Raw genomic sequence first — 18,108 nt, forward strand, 5'->3', positions numbered from 1 at the left:
TGACCTTGGAAATCATCCACTGAAAATTGCAGAGCTGCAAGCAGCCTGGACTCCTGAATAACTATGCTTCAAAAGTTACTCTACCCTCATTGCCACCATCACAACATACTGAGTAAAGAAATACACTTACTTTCTCACATGGTGAGGCTTATACTTGTCTTCTTATAGACATTCATCTACCTCAACTAAAAATCATTGTATTTATTGCTCTCTTTTTCTGTCATCTTATTAGATTGCTAAATGGAAAATAAACCACAGAAACAGAAAACAAACAAACAAAAAAACAGTGATCAGGCCTCCTGTCCCTTCCCATTAGAAATTTGATCCAAGTTACCCAATGTCATTTAAAATGGAGTAAGAAGCTTTAGATGGGGTTTTTCAATCTATGTATCTTTACTTCCATCTTCCAAGAAAGACAGAAAAAAAAAGTTAGAATAATAGATACCAAATTGACTTCAAAAGCAGTTCATCTACTGAGTAGTTTCTGGTCAGAGAATAACTTTAAATTAGCATATACCCTGGGCACTTGGGTGGCTCAGTTGGTTAAGTGTCTGACTCTTAATTTTTGCTTAGGTCAGGATCTCAGGGTCATGGAATCAAGCCCAGTATCTGCTCCAGGTTCAGTGGGGAGTCTTCTTCTCTCCTCCTCCTCCCCCTACTTGCACACTCTTGGGCATGCTCTTTCTCTCTCTTTCAAATAAACCTTTAAAAAATAAAAATAATATAAACCTCATCGTTCAGAAAGTACCCTCTTTATTGAAAATATAGCAATAAGACCAATTATAATCATGTGGCTGTATAAAAGATGGATTTTTCAATCAATTAAGAAGAACTTATTTGGGACTTTTGACACATGGAACTGGTTGTGTCAATCAGGAATACCGAGAAAGCAGGAGCTTCTGCCCTCGCCACTGAGCTGCCCCCCAGCTCATCAGCATGCTCGGGGTCCCTCTTGGTCCCAGAGGCTCTCTGTGACAAGAACAGCATGAGCTAGGTGCCCTACTTCTAAGTGCAGGGCACCGCCCCCAGAAGTAGCCTGTGAGCCGCACTAAGCTCTATTCCTGTCCAAATCTGTTCCCACACTTGGGTCAGTGGGGAAAGCTCCTCAGAAGGGTCTTCAGTGCCCCCACCCCCGTTATGGTCCACCTTATTTTCAGGATCACGCATGTGGGAAATGACCGCGACTTCTCCGGCTCTGCCTCGGAGTCTGGCCAGCCCATGTCTCTGCTAATCTGGACTTCCTCCATATCTTGGAGATCAAGGGCATACAGTGGTGGCTGAGAGAACACCTCCGGGTTGCAGTCAGTGGAGCCCTGTTGATAAGTATGGACATGAAGCAGGGCTCGTGGTGGTGGGCCCCAGGTGTCCCTGGTGATGCAAGATTGACAGAGGAGGAGACAGGAGGAGGCCCCAGGGTCACCGTCTTCCCCACGGCCCGCTAAAGTTATGCACACCTGGGACCTGAAATTAGGCATCATGCCCCCGGGGTTCTGCTCACGAGAAGAGACACTGTGCAAACGGATTACCTGTGACCGCCTGAAACCAGTACACTCATTGTGGCTCGCCGCGCTGTGGAGCCTTCTTCTCCACTCTAGGCAGCTGGGTACCTGCTCATGCCCCCAGGCTGGCCTGGGCCAGAGTTAGAGCGGAGTGGGGACAGAGGCGGCCAGGATGGGATTTTCGCAGATGATTTGTGACAGGAAGGTGAGCGGGCATCCCTGCAGCTGCCACTGCGGCCGCTCTACACACCAGCTCTACACACACTAAGGACTAATTGATTTTTAAATTTAAAATATTCGAAGTTTGGAATCCTAGGACCCTTCATTCAAAATGCCTTTAGATATTTGGAGAATCTCTTGGCACAACAGCACTTTGGAAGTAGGATCCCAAGGATATTTCACTTGCTCAATTCTGTCCTTTAACTTAGAGAAACTGAGGCCGAGAGAGCTGAAGTACTGATTAGTTAAGCACCAGGCTTGGAGTCAGAGGTTGACTTCTGGAGACTCTGTGTGTGTGTGTTTAGATTTTAAAGAAATCAGAAAAAGAAAACCAGTTTGTCTCTTCAGGAAGCAACAAATGTTGGAGAGGATGTGGAGAAAGGGGAACCCACTTGCAGTATTGGTGGGAATGTGAACTGGTGCAGCCACTCTGGAAAACTGTGGAGGTTCCTCAAAGAGTTAAAAATAGACCTGCCCTACGACCCAGCAATTGCACTGCTGGGGATTTACCGCAAAGATACAGATGCAATGAAACGCCGGGACACCTGCACCCCGATGTTTCTAGCAGCAATGTCCACAATAGCCAAACTGTGGAAGGAGCCTCGGTGCCCATCGAAAGATGAATGGATAAAGAAGATGTGGTCTATGTATACAATGGAATATTACTCAGCCATTAGAAACAACAAATACCCACCATTTGCTTCAACGTGGATGGAACTGGAGGGTATTATGCTGAGTGAGGTAAGTCAATCGGAGAAGGACAAACAGTGTATGGTCTCATTCATTTGGGAATATAAAAAATAATGAAAGGGATTAAAGGGGAAAGGAGAGACAATGAGTGGGAAATATCAGTGAGGGTGACAGAAAATGAGAGACTCCTAACTCTGGGAAAGGAACAAGGGGTAGTGGAAGAGGAGGTGGGTGGGGGGATGGGGTGACTGGGTGATGGGCACTGAGGGGGGCACTTGATGGGATGAGTAGTGGGTGTTATACTATATGTTGGCAAATTGAACTCCAATAAAAAAATATACAAAAAAAGAGCAAAGTTTGTCTCTTCATAGGATTTATACAGTAAGAGAGACAGACCAGATAAAACTCCTTAAAATATGTTAACAAACAGGTGGGATGGCTTTCATTTCGTCCTGGCTGATCTCAGATAATTTTCCTCTTTGTTTTTAAAGATTTATTCATTTATTTGAGAGAGATAGAGAGAACGGGATGAGGAGAGGCAGAGGGAGAATCTCAAGCAGATTCCTTGCTGAGCACAGAGCCCAAGTCTGGCTGAGCCAAAATAAAGAATCAGATGCTTAACCAACTGAGCCACCCAGGTGTCCCTACATAATTTTTCTAATCAATATTTTGTCATGCTGGAAATTATATCTTAGTATAAGGATATGGAGTTTCCTTTACCTATTAACTTTAAGCAACTAAATTTGTAAACTTTTGACTGAAAAATGGCAGATTTCTTCCCTGAGAAAAACATATTAGTTGGAAACTCTTGGCCCTGAGGAGTTTTTAAATAAAACCTTCTAATTTTTTTCCATTTTTAGCAATCTTACTTAGTTTCAAGATATATATTTCCTTCCCAGTATAGTCATGGTGACTTACTGGTTCTTTGTCAATTAACCCAGGAAGAAAATAACTGACAGGGTAGCAAAGTTTAGTGAAAAAGAGCTATGCACTAGGTTAGACGAGGCCTCAATTTTAACAGACCTCTAACCATTTATTAGCTATTTGGTCTTGGGTAGGTTACCATAGTAGGCCAACACCACTCCTCTCCCAAAGATATCCATGTCCTAATTCCAGATTTTGTGATTACCTTCTGTGGCAAAAGTGAATTTTCTTATGTAATTAAGGGTACAAGCCTTAACATAAGGAGGTTATTTTGGATTATCTGGGTGGACTCCATCTAATCCTATGAGCCCTTAAAAGGAGAGAAATTTCTCAAAGTGAAAATAGGAAAGATGAAGCAGAAGGAGCAGAGGGATTTGAGATTTAAGGATTCAAGCCATCTCTGCTGACTCTGAAGATTAAAGGAATAACACGTCAGGGAATGCAGGTGGTCTCCTAAAGATAAAAGCAACCCCTGACGTAGAGCCAGCAAGGAAACAGTGACCTCAATCGTACAGCTGCATTGAACTGAATCCCGCCAAGAATGGAAGTAAGCAGAGGATTTGCCCCTAAAGCCTTCAATTAAGAGCCCTGACCATTCAGTACCTTGATTCCAGCATGTGAAACCTGGAAGAGAGAAATCAGCCACACCTACCCAGATTCTGACCTACAGAACTGTGAGGTAATAAATTTTTGTTGTTCTAAGCTACTGCATTTTCATTAAAAAAAAGGATTTTATTTATTCATGAGAGACACAGAGAAAGAGGCAGAGGGAGAAGCAGGCTCCTTGTGGGGACCCCAATGCGGGACTCGATCCCAGGATCCCAGGATCATGACCCGAGCCCAAGGCATTCGCTCAGCCACTGAGCCACCCAGGTGCCTGCTACTGCATTTTCAATAATGTGTTACACAGCAATAGAAAACTAAGACAGTTATTTCACTTTTCCTGCTTTGGTTATCCCTTTGATAAAATGCCTTATCTTCCACATTTATGTAAAAGTAATGACATAGGTAGAATTTTCCTTAAAACATAGTCCTGTGATATAATAGGAATATTATAGGAAGAAATATGAAATATAATCACATAGTCCATTTAATAAGAAAGATCTCAAATGTCTCTTTAGTCCATCCATTCCTCCCCTAAGCCTCAATTTGATGTTTCTCTTATCTAGGCATAGGGAAAAAATGACAAGGGCTCGTTTGTGAGAAAGATACTATGTTACTGATATCCTAGAATTTGGATAAATAAATAATGTCATCTGGACTATTTCCCAACTATATCTAAGTGGATACTTATTAAATTTAGGGAAATTACACTTTCAGTTCTGTCAGTAAGATATAGCCCTTGTATATTTTGAACTTAACTATATTATTTTTTTTCATTTGTGGTAAAAATTAATTGGCTGGTCATTGGGCCGGTGAAAGAAAGTCCCCAAAGTCAATATGTAGTTGAAGGAAATTGGGAAGTGAAAAGAAAAATGATTGTACTTTTCACTTCCTGGGAATTGGAATAGCAAAGGAAACTTTATAGAACAATAACAATGAGAAAACATGAAGGCTGCTTTCAGCCAGTTTAGGTAAATCAGAAAATACAGATACTGTCTTATCTCAGGGCCACCCATATCTCCTGTTAAGTACTTCCCCTAATTCTTAAATATCTGTAAAATGAAAACTATCTCTGCTAGCCATAAGTTCAAATTCTAATGAATCTTGATTATATCTATTGCTTCTTATAACATTATTATGCAGCCTCTTTATTGGATCTTCTCTTTTATTACCTGTCATGGTTGTCACACAGACCACATAGCCTAATTCCCAACTCAAAGTAATCAGGAGCTTCATTTTAGAGTTGTGATTATCTGGATCACCTTTGGTGACCATTATAGGTGTTTGGATTTACATATACAATCTGTCTATTTGGTTTTTACCCAATTACATTTGCTCACTTTTTTTGTATAGTTATGATTCTGTCTGTTGCATCGAATACTCTTCTGTGCGGTGGTTGATATTATAAAAGAAAAAGCATTGCTTTTCTGGTATGCGAATGAATTTCATGACAAATGTGATTTTGTTATCTTTGTAATTACCCTGGTTGCTTTCAGCAACATCTGCCTTCAAAATTGCAATCCACAGAAGAGCATCGTTCCATGAGGAAAATTTGGCTGGGGTATTCTGCATCAGGCAGTTTGATTATTTTCTAGTGTTTTCCTAAAATGCATTTGTGTTATCTGGGCTGTTGGCAAACTTCATAGTTTTTATAAAGTACTGCTTTAAGAGATCTGGACTAGTCTTGGAACCACTCTCAATTGGCTCTGTGATTTTAAAGTGTACACATAGCCTCCCTCTGTCTGTTTTCTCATGTAGCATATAAAGGTGAAAACATCTCACACATTTGTTCACCTTAAAACTATAGTTATTTCATGCAATCTATTTCCCTGAAAGAGATGAGGAAAAAATCTTGACTGACTTGCACAGTGTTCAGCAAACTCTTCCCTCATCTCTCAAGAATGTAGTGATAATGAACTGGTGAGCAGCAAACATTAGGGATTGGAAGAGGAACGAGAATAAAGCTCATAACCCAATTTCATGACTTAATATTTTGTGCAAAGTGTAATACTTATACTGATACTTAGGGAAAGAAATACAGTTATGTATCTAGTGAACTTCTTGGAAATGCAAATACCAGGATAAGAGTGTTCTCAAAAAACAAGAAATTTATTTTCCATTATGAGAATGTCTGGCATAAATAAATAAAGACACCTGAAGCAAAAATTTTCAGGAACTGCTACTAAATGGACCCAGTACTCTGCTATGTAACATTGAGATCTAGAATGGAAGACTTGGCTGGCAATTCAGCTAGAAAAGCAGGATTTGTTAAAGAATATTTCATACAAATATAACTACAGAACAGTGTGAGATGACATATAACGCTGTGCTTGATGTCTAATTAGACATAACAGAGAGGTTACTTATAGCTTCAATAAAGAGGATAGGGGGATCCCTGGGTGGCGCAGCAGTTTGGCGCCTGCCTTTGGCCCAGGGCGCGATCCTGGGGACCCGGGATCGAGTCCCATGTCGGGCTCCCAGTGCATGGAGCCTGCTTCTCCCTCTGCCTATGTCTCTGCCTCTCTCTCTCACTGTGTGCCTATCAAAAATTTAAAAAAAAAATAAAGAAGATAGAGTTTCTTAACTAAGAATCTAAGACTTCATAGATTGACTCTAGTTTACTCTCCTGTTCCTTTCTGCCTCTCTGTACCACATACCCTACACTTCCTAGGCATTATTCCCTATTCAAGTATGTTATCGCTTTCTGAATTTGTCACTGTTTCTCTTTGTATTAAATATATGTTTCTGCTTGGTAAACTTCTACTTCCTTCCCTGTGAATTACTTATCCATGTAGTGTTATTTCCTACACTACTATTCTCCATTCTACTTTGGCACTTGTAATATTTAGAATTATTTATGTTTCTGTTTACAAGTCCACTATAGCACCAAGTACCCAACAGAATGTTTGACTCATAGTTGATGCTTAATAAAGATTTGTTGTTCCATTCCAATAAAGATTTGTTTAACCGTTCAATTTGTACATATGTAAGTTTGGAAAAATAAGGTAAGAATCAACTGATGAAGGAAACTTGCTTATCTACCTGAAGAGTTTGGGATTTTTTTCTGCAGACATGGGAAGCTACAATAGGTTTTGAGCAGAGAATGGAAGCACTTTTGTAAGGAAATGATTCTGGATATGGTGCAAATGGACAGAGGATGGAGATGATTTTTTCTAAAGATTTTATTTATTTATTCATGAGAGACAAAGAGAGACAGAGAGACAGAGAGGCAGAGACACAGGCAGAGGGAGAAGCAGGCTCCTTGCAGGGAACCTGACGTGCGACTCAATCCCTGGTCTCCAGGATCAAACCCTGGGCCAAAGGCAGTGCTAAACCACAGAGCCACCCAGTCTGCCCCAGATTTTTAAGAAGCTGAAGACACAGCAGTAAGATAGATCTTAGCAAGACCCACAAACAATTTAATAGATAATTTAAATGGATGTATATATGTGTGTCTATACACACACACACACACACACACACACACACACTCACTCCATTAAGATCCTCTTTCTATTCCAGGATTCAATCCAGGGTATCGCCTTACATTTACTTCCCATTTCCTTTAGTCCATGATATTTTCTTAGTCTTTCTATATTTTTCATAATCTTGAACTACTATTGGGACATGACCAGGTATCTTGTAGAATGTCCCCTGATCTGAATTTATCTGGTGTTTTCTGGAGTTATAGATTTCTGGGAAGAATACTACAAAGATCAAGTGCCCTTCTCATCAAAGCTATCAGAGTTTACATGATATCTTTATGGCACTACTGATGATGTTAACCTGCATTATTTGGTTAATGTAGTGTTTGCCAGGTGTATTGATAAAGTTATATTTTTTCCCTTTCCCTACTTTATTCTGTGGAAATCAATCACTAAGTCCAGCCTATCCTATGGAAGGATTGGGTTGGGGAGGATTAAGTTCTACCTCCTTGGGGGCAGGGATATATTTGGATTTTTTTTGTAAGATTTTTCTCCACATCCACATTTAGTTATTCCACAATTTATAAATATCACTATGGACTCATGTATGTGTATTTATTTTATACCTTGAGTTATAATCCAATCCTGTTTTACTGATTTTGTTGTTCACATTGTTCCACATTTGGCCGTTTGGAGCTGCAGTTGTTTCCAGTGTTCCTCTGACATATCCCCATCGTTGTGAATTTTTCTTGGGGAGGGGAATCACTTCTGTAATTCCTGGCAATCTAAAGGGCTCCAGGCTCATTTTGTATATTCCTCACTTCAGCCCTAGTATCAGTTTTTTTCTCCCAGGAGCGCTGGTGCCCTTTATTGGAGAATGGCATTGACAGACCAAGATGTAGATACTGACTATGCTTATTGCTACTGGAACATCATTGTTTCTAGGCCTCTTTAGTGGACAGGGCAAGAAAATACATACATGTTTGCTAAACTATACATATAAACATATTAAATATTTCTGTATGTCCACAGTTTTATCTCTATTAGGCAAATTATGAGTTCATTCATATGTCTGCTACTCTAATCCAGTATTATGGTTCATTCTAGTCTGCCTCTTGTGCTTATTTGTAATTGCACACTTCAACTCTAAGAAACCTAGATGTTACGATTCACCATACATTTATTTACTTATCCCCTCAACAGCAATATCTATGGACAACAGTTGCAGAATGATTAACTTGTATCCCCATGAGAAACAGATTTATCAACTAAAGTACGGTATTTATATACAATTCCTTTTATCTTTCATTTACAGTGTTCAGTCAGAAATTTTTTCGTACATTACTTAGGACAGCCCACTTTCCCTGCCCCTGTCAGGGTGGTCATATCATACAGTTGTAATCGAGATAGATTCATTTATCACAGACTTCATTCCATCCCGAAATACTTTCACATCACAATTGATTTTAATTTTTAGTTTGCATACACTAAATAAAATTCACTCTGTATAATTTATAGTTCCATAGGTTTTGACTAATAAATGTTTACATGTATTTATTATGACCCAAATACAGTAAAGGTTCTTTTTTCTTTAACTTTTTTCATTTTCTTTCTTTTTTTTAAGATTTTATTTATTTATCCATGAGAAACAAAGAGAGAGAGAGGCACAGACATAGGCAGAGGGAGGATAAGCAGGATCCATGCAGGGAGCCCGATGAGGCACTTGATCCCAGAACTCTGGAATCACGACCTGAGCCAAAAGCAGACGCTCAACCACTGAGCCACCCAGGCATCCCTACAGTAAAGGTTCTTTATCCTAAATTTGAAGAATAGTTATTTTACCCTAACAGTTCCCCTGTGCATCTTTATAATCAGTCGATTCTCTAGCCCATAGCAACCACTCATCTGTTTTCCTTTTACTTATTACATTTGGGTGAAATAATTTGCTAGCTAATTAATAGCTACTTTTGTCTCTATCACATGAATATAAGCTCTGTGAGGGTAAGTACTCTGTGTCTGGTTAATCATTGTATGCCTTCTGACTAGGAGAGTGCCTTGTACATCATGAGTGCTTAATAAATATTTGTTGAACAAACAAATCAATGGGAAATTAAGGAATAAGAGTGGAATTATTTATTTTAGACCTGATAATGCTTTTTAATGCACAGAGGACTCTTTTACGCATTAGAGATTTAAAGATATAGTATCTTCCTTCAAAAAACAAATACTTTAGTCAAAGAACAAAACATGTACACCAGCTGCTGTGATACATATTAAACTGTGATTCAGATGCCAAAAGAGTGGTAGGAATAGAGTTCAGGAAAGGAAGAAGTCACTTCTAGTTGGGATGTGTTATGGTCTGAATGTTTGTGTTTCCTCCCAAATTCTTATGTTGAAACTCTAACCCCCAAGGGCATGGGGCCCTTCAAAAGTGATTAGGTCATGGCGTATAGCTCTCATGTATGAAATTAGTGTGTTTATAAAAGAGGCTCCAGGAAGATCCTTCGCCCCTTCTTCCATGTGAGTGTATAGCTAGACCGTGTTGTGAATCAGAAAATGAGTTCTCACGCGATATCAAATTTACAAGTGCCTTGATATTGTACTTGCCAGCCTCCAGAACTATGAGAAATAAGTTTCTGTTGTTTACAAAGCCACCTAGTCTATGGTTTTGTGATAGCAGCCCAGATAGACTAAGACAAGCTGTCTGGTAAAGGCTTCATAGTGAATGTAATAATGAGTTCATTTTAAAGGATTCTATTATAATTTACTTGGATTTCATGTGAGTTTGTTACTAGGGTGTATTTGCTGCCAATAGAACCTGGTTCTATCATCTTCCTGGGGAGTGTTGAGAGGGGTTGTATTCTGACATGGGTAGAGGACATAGTGTTTTCATATATTTTTAAGATGCTAAAGTTATTAATGGTTCAAAGATATTTTTGTTTTAATTTTCAGGGCTGCACTGTAGTCTACATTAGCCTTAATGAAGACTCATTTTTTTCATTATCTATAATCAGGTCTTCAATCTTCTTTATCTTTTTGGTTAATTTTATATTGCATTGATTTCCTTTCAAAATATGAACAGTTTTTATCTTCAGGGAATAGACTCCATTGAAATATGATAATAGCATTTGAGAAATATCATAATTGAACTATACAGAGAAAATAGTATCCAAAATACTTTCAATATCGAGCACATTTTTAGGTAAAGAGTAAATGTGTGCTGGAGTGTTTAACTGTGTATAAATACACATTCTTAGGAGGTAATTCTTCAGAAACCAAGTAGAAATTTGATGGCTGCAATATTGACAGCATGATATGTTTTGAAGGGTGTTTCAAAGATAATCCCAACTCACAATATAGCCCCCTTACCAGTCAAACTTATTTGGGTGAAAAAATGAAAAACCAAGGAAAAATTAAATTATATTTATTAGTAGGAATTGTATCTTAACTCATAATCAGTCATTAATACCAAACAAGATTTTATTTATTGGATTAACCTTACTAGAGATCTAGGTTCTGAAATAATGGATCAGGGGATAGGTAAGTTTTGATGGAAGCAGATAGCAGGGATTGTCTGCAGAAGATGACACTACATAAAATGATGAACTTGAATAGAGGATGCTGGGAGTTTGTAAAGCAGACAAGGCAAGTTAAACACTATGTAAGGAATGCTAAGAATTGTGAAAATGTCATGCAAAGGTACCTGTGGACATCTAACAACAAAGTTCAGAGGAAACACTGGGCTAGGAGTTAAGTGGCAGGGAAAAAAAGAAAAGTCTAGGATACGGTGAATAAAACTGACTTTGAAAGAAGAGGGATGCCAAAGTAGAAATCAGGAAAAGAGATGAGATGACAAGTCCAGGTAAGTGAATGAAGGCAGGGAGGAGTAGATGAGCACTTTATGATTCAAATTTCTGGTACTCATAATGGCATATAAATGGAATATAGGCAGTTGATTTCACTGCAAATGCCCTGAAATTCAGGTACCACTGAGGCACAATAGCAACAAGGATTCTGTTATTAGCTTGCATTTTACCCAGTACCAGCACTAATGCCGGATTTGAGAGGGATAAGCATTCCCAAATAGGTAGGGAAAATCACACCTGGCTAAAGGGAAGAATGGACATGGGAAGCAGAGACAGCTTCTGATAATAAGTTTTAGTTTTTTTAAGTTGGCCTAGCTCTGGAGGGCCTGGGTGGCTCATTTGATTAAGCATCTGCCTTCCATTCAGGTCATGATCCCAGGGTCCTGGGATGGAGCCCCACATGGGGCTCCCTGCTCAGTAGGGAATCTGCTTCTCCCTCTCTTCCCTGCTCACATTCTCTCTCAATATCTCTCTCTCTCAAATAAATAAACAAAATCTTTAAAAAAAGTTGACCTAGCTTTATCTTTGTATATGCTAGAATTCATATTCAGAAAACAAAGTATTTTTTAAGAATTATAAAAGTTCAAATATAAAATACAACCTAGCATTGTGTTAGCCTCCAGTACCACCACAATTTGCTAGTTTGTGTAGCCTCTTGCAGATTCACATTCCAGAACTATCAATTTATAAAGCAGTTTTGGAATTATATCCAACATATGATGGATTTATACTTGTTCAATACTTGGGAAGAGACATGGACTTGTAGTCCTTAGAAGAGAAACTGAAAGAATAATGTTGACTTTGTCAAATGATGAACACTTGTGTGTTAGAGCAAGAAAATAGAAATGGCAAAATTTTTCCAAGGACAGTTATTAAGTATATATGTATTTACACACACACACATATATATATGTAGTCATTTTAATGATGACTTGAAAAGAGAATAGCAGTTGATGTTGCAAATGACAAGTGCATTAAAACATATATTTACTCATATGACAGTGTGTCCTTGGAGAGAAACTTTTTCAGTAGGATGTGCTCTCAAAATTAAATGAAAACTTTAATGAGAAAGAAGTAAATGAAGAAAGGAAGAAACTAGTGTGTAATTAAGAATATGTCCAACAGAGGACTAGATGTTTGTATTTATTGTCTAATTATGTTTATATGTGAGGAAACTGGGATTTAAGGAGGTTATTGCCCAGTAAGGTTATAATCTGGTAAATGATAGAGACAGGCTTCAAATCCAGTTTGTCTGAGTAGTTGATTTTTTATTTCAATACCCTCTAAGGACCATAGCATGTAAGCAAGGATATTTTGATAGTAAAAAATTTGTTCAATTTGTAAACTTTTTAATGTTTTAGTGAATTCAGGCCCAATGATCATAGAGTCAGTTAGATCTGGATTGGTTTTCTGGGTCCATTGACTTTATGTCATAAATAAATTTCATAAATCACTTATCTCTGAAACTTGTCTTCTTCACATATACAAATAGGATTATTAAAATCTATTTGAAGATCATTAGAATAATTATATGAGACAATATGAGTAAAATGCCTAACAGAATATCTGACAAGTAACAGATGATCAAGGAAAGTAGATTGACTTTGAATAGAGTCCCTTATTGTGGCATATTTCCTAGCTTATAAAAAATTGACAATTGTTAGAAAAAGGTTTTCAATTGTCCAGGAACAAAAAATCTCTCACCTTTGTATTTAATTTTTGGTCACTTTATCTGATATCAAGGCTTCATTCAACTCATGTTGCCAGGGTAGACTCTCAGTCTGATTCAGCAATTCTGACCACAAGCAAGAATCTTGTACTCGAATAGGATGATATATCAAAAACTGAATTCATTTTTATTCCTCAAAGTACCCCTTCCCCTGATCTCTTCTTATTTTTTTTATTTGGGCTGCTATTATAATAACAAGTATAGTACATTTCCCAGTAAATGTTTGTACACAGGAAGTTTTCAAATCAAGCTTTGATGCCTACCTTTAATTTTAGATCATTTGTCTAAATATCAAGTAAAGAAAACAGAAAAGAAGGAATTATCCTTTGAGCACATATGTGTCAGGCACTTTGCTGTGCACTTTGTGTAATTTGTCTCATACATTCCTCTCTATAATAACACAGTACATTGCCATCTCATGAGTAAATTGATGCTCAAAAGTGTTATGTAACTTTCCCAAGTCCTATAGGATTTTCATAGCAGAATTTTCTCATTCCCACTGTCATATGGCTAACTCAGAAGCCTATCTCAGTTGGCTAACTGACTTGGTGGAACATGTTACTCTTGATCTCAGGATTGTGAAGTAAAGCCTTACGTTGGGTATACAGATTACTTAAAAATAAAATCTTAAAAAAATAAAAGTCTCTCATTTGTAGTCCAGGCATTTATTAGGTATTTTGTTCTTTCCTTCCTTTATCCTTTTCTCTTTTTCTCCCTCCCTGCCCCCATCTCTCTTCCTCTCTTCCTTTCTTCCACGTATTTATTTATTTAACTTTGGACCAGGTAAATATACCACAGGAATTTTGTGGTAATTCCTTACTTGGCCTCTCTGCTTCCAGACTCTCCTCATCACTCCTGCTCGCCATTGCCAGATTAATATTCCTAAACCACCAAATTCTTTAATTTCTAGCTGAAAAAGATTGATAGTTTCCCATTTCCCAGAGGATAAAATTAAAACTACCCATTGACATGTGCAAAGACTTTCACAATTTGGTACCAATCTGACTTATCAGCATTAACTTCCACTCTGCCCTTAAAAAAAGCTGTTAAGTTGTTCTATTTGCTACCCCCCTAAACAGTTTTAAAATGGTCTTCCATGCATTTGATCGTTCTTCTCCCCTGTCTGCTTCCTCCTTTCTATCCATCAAAGGCTATTCCATTTTAGGACCTAGAGAAAATACTTCATGTGAATTAATGTATGACTGCTCCATCTATAATGGCATACATTTAATGCATTTGTTGCTTGGGACATCAAATGTGAATCTTTTTCAATTAATCATTAGAATAAATTTTTACTTACATACATAATAACCACTATCTTCCACTGCTACAGTAGTATCCAAATCACCATCACTTCCTACCTAAATTACTATAATACCATCCTAAAAGGTAGGTATTGTTTCCAGTCTCCCCCCTCCTATGCACAATGTACACAGTGGTCTTTAAACACACACACACACACATACACACACACACACACCACAGACCAAATTGGATCATGCAGCAGCTCTGTTTTAAAACACTTGAGTATTATTACTAGTCATGTGACCAACACAGTAGTGCCCAAGCTTTTCTATGACCACATAGTTTCTGCAAGTCAAGGTGACATAGCTGTAATAGTGGCTAGATCAACATCCTGAGATTGGTAGCTGAGTGTAGCCACTCCAGAGCCCAGATGAGTTTTAGCTGCCACCCTAGCCCTGGGGACATTTTTCTTCATTATACTGAGCTTATAGGCAATCATGGATGGTATCTTAGCAGAGCAGCTGAACACACTGGGTTGCATCATTTGCTTAGACCATACCATCTGGTCTTGAGAGTAGACCCAGAGCTGATTCAGAAAACCAGAAGTCTCAATGGCTTCATGAATTAGACCCACAATCTGCTGAGAGAGATTTGTAGTTTTTAGCAACTGTGTTGGGATCAGGGCCCTCTTGTGTTCAGAGAAGTCAATGGAAATTCATAATGGACTGAGCTAATCTATCTTGATCTGTCTGAATGACTTGGTCAGCAGCATGCTGTTGGGACTTTGCATTTTAGAAAGCCACGTACAGATAGAACCACTGGCTAACTGGTATAATGTAGCCATCTGTCAACCAGACAAAGATAATCTCTATGCTATTATCTAGGATGGAATACACAGATTCCTCTAGACTACTTTTCTGGAGGGGTTGTCCAAGAAAGATGTGTCAGTCTTCATCATAGGAGGCCTGAGCAGAAGCAAGGTCAGGGACTGCTTTTAGAAAATGATGGCAGCAAGCATATTCAAGCTGTCCAAGGTCAACCCTTGATACCTCACTGGTGTAGATACATATCTTCTCCCAAAAGGGCCATGTATTTTGGCTTGTCCTTGGTTCTCACAAGTAATCTCTAGGTGAAGAAAAAGTAATATCAGAAGAATTTTGGCTTCATCAACCTAGAGTGTATCTGACCCATCTGCAGTGTCACTGGCAGCCCTTTACTATATGTCACTTTGTGCAGTGACACCGTGGCAGTCTTGCACCATGTTTTCATTTGTATTGCTATCAGCTGATGAGTACCATGTGGGTAAGGATCACAACAAAACATTTTTTTTCTGACTTGGTGCCAGGCACACTATACAGAAGCACTGCATTCTTTCTTGTCTGGATCAAACACCTTGGCATCTGTGCATCACCCTGGACTGTAGCCTGACTGACATTACAGTGGTTATGGCTTCATCATCAGGAGCTTTGGCCAGGGAAGTTAGAAGATACTGAAATTTTAAAAAATATATTTGTTGTATCTCTGTACTTTCTTGAGGAAATAATTGGTAACTTACCAATACCTTATCTGAAATTTATTGCTGCTTATATTGCTCTCTTCCTCCTCAAATATTCATCAATAATAACAATTGTAATAATAATATCAACTGGTATCTATAAGCACTCAATATAACTTGGCAGATAGGAAGTGCCCACCAAGTTGGGGCTGTTATGATTGTGGCACAGGTCTCACAACCACCCTGGCTGTAAGCTCTCTAATTGTCCATATTTACAGTAAGAAGCTTAGAGAAGGTATATGACCTGATACAAGTCACACAATGAATATTTTGCAGAAAGAGATTTGAACTCCATTCTGACTACACAGCTCAAGTTCTTAACTGTTGTGCTCTCCTGACCTGTGTGGTTTAGCTTTCAATAAAGGTAAAACTAAAGGAAATAGGTAAGGTATAGTGAATGCTTCTCATGTGTCAGACTCTATCTTAAGCACTTCTCATCAATTTAATCCTGATGACCCTTGGCATGAATATGTTTATTCCCCTTATTTAGATGGGAAGAAACTGAGGTTCAGAGAGGTGAAGTCACTTGTCCAGTGTCACACAGTGAGTAAGCAGATCAATATTCTAACCTATCTATGTCTGATCACAGTATCATGGTCATTAAATTTTTTTGTTTATTTGAAAAAGAAATCATGTACTTGGACAAAAACACAAATAATGTAAAAGGGTATAAACTACCACCCCAGACCATAAATCCTCCATTGCCAGAGGCAATAAACACTGTCAGTTTATTTTGTAATTTTCAGAAGTTTTCTATTTTAAAAACACGTATATCTTAATTTTTAGTAAACCTTAGCCTCTGTACACTGTGTTCTGCACTTCGCTTTTTACTTAATATATCTTAAATATTTTCTCATGATTAAAAAATTCCTTCAGCAACATCTCATCGCATTAAGAATAAAGATAAAACTTCTTAAAAAGCCAATAAAACTCTACATGATCTTGGACTGTCTAGCTCTCCAGCCTCATGTTGCAATTTCCTCCTTTTTTCTCCTTGTGATCCATCCATACTTTTCTTCCAGTCATCTCTATTGTTCACTTAAAATTACTGCATATACACAAACCTGAGACTCTAAGTCTTTCTCTATGTTCTCACAAGTAGGTTTATGCATCCCAGTCATCCTACAACCATCACACTGCCAATGGGACAATAAGGACAAAGGACTTTTAGAATCGATCCTCTAACATGTTACTGTAATATAGTGCCATGATGCAACCAAGTTGGCAGTACTAGAGTTACACTGAAGAGGACAGCTAATCTGTCTTTGAATAATTAAGGAATACTTTATGGAGAAAGTAACATCTAACCTGGAAAAATGATCTGATGATTAGGTGGGAAGACTGAGAGAATTAAAAAACTCTAGAAAGAAAAAAAAACTCTAGAAAGCACAAATCACAAGTGCAAAAGTCTGGAGGAAATTGGTGACAAAGGGAGGCTTCATAAACCCCTCATAAACTCTATTAGTACTGCCTTCCCGCTACAAAACACATGCACAAAAAGGTTTGTTTGTTATGGAAATACAACTTCAAATCAACACTTTTAGCATCATCTTCCAACAATACTGTTTTCCCTAAACACTTCTAATAGCATTGTTGCCCCTAAAGCCTTTCAGACCTTTTGGAGTCTTGACCCGTCTGGAGGTGTATTTTAGTAGTTGCAAATTATTTAGTGTAGATGGAACACATTTTGCAAGCATTTGATAGAAAGAGGAGATAAATGGTGAAGGCAAGAGATAAGACTGGGGAAATAAGCAGGAGCCTGATCATTAAGCATTTGATGAGTTAAATCATAGTCAACAGACTTTATCTAAAAATAGGAAGAAATGAAGGTTTTTTTAACAAAGGAATTATATGACTAGTTTTGTGATTTGTGTTTTAGGAAATCAATTTGGACTATACCCTAGAGAAAGGGTTTGGAAAGGGCAGAAAATGAAGGCAAAGGGATGAGTTGAGAGAAAGTCATTTCAGTAATCCAGATGAGAGTAATGATGGTTTAAGATAAAGTAATGGCAGTTCTTCGATGGGTTTTAGAGATAGGTAGTTTGTAGAAAAAACAAAGTGGCTGATTGGGGAGATTGAACAATCAAGAATGGCTGCTTACCTTGAGTTGCCAGGCATTGCAGGAGAAGCAAGTTTAAGGTAATCTCAGCTTTGATAAATTTGATTTTTTAAATGTCTGAACATAATAGAAAAGATCACCTTAGAGTGAGGTGAATCATCACAACATACATAACAATACAGTAAATACATAACAATCACCTATAACTGAGAAATAGAGCATTGCCGGTGCTCTCAAGGCCATCTCATGTTTTCTGATCAGTCATTACTCTGACTCACTGACCCACAGTTGAAT

This window comes from Nyctereutes procyonoides, unplaced genomic scaffold, assembly GCF_905146905.1.
Source record: "Nyctereutes procyonoides isolate TBG_1078 unplaced genomic scaffold, NYPRO_anot_genome, whole genome shotgun sequence".
Classification (NCBI taxonomy): domain Eukaryota; kingdom Metazoa; phylum Chordata; class Mammalia; order Carnivora; family Canidae; genus Nyctereutes; species Nyctereutes procyonoides.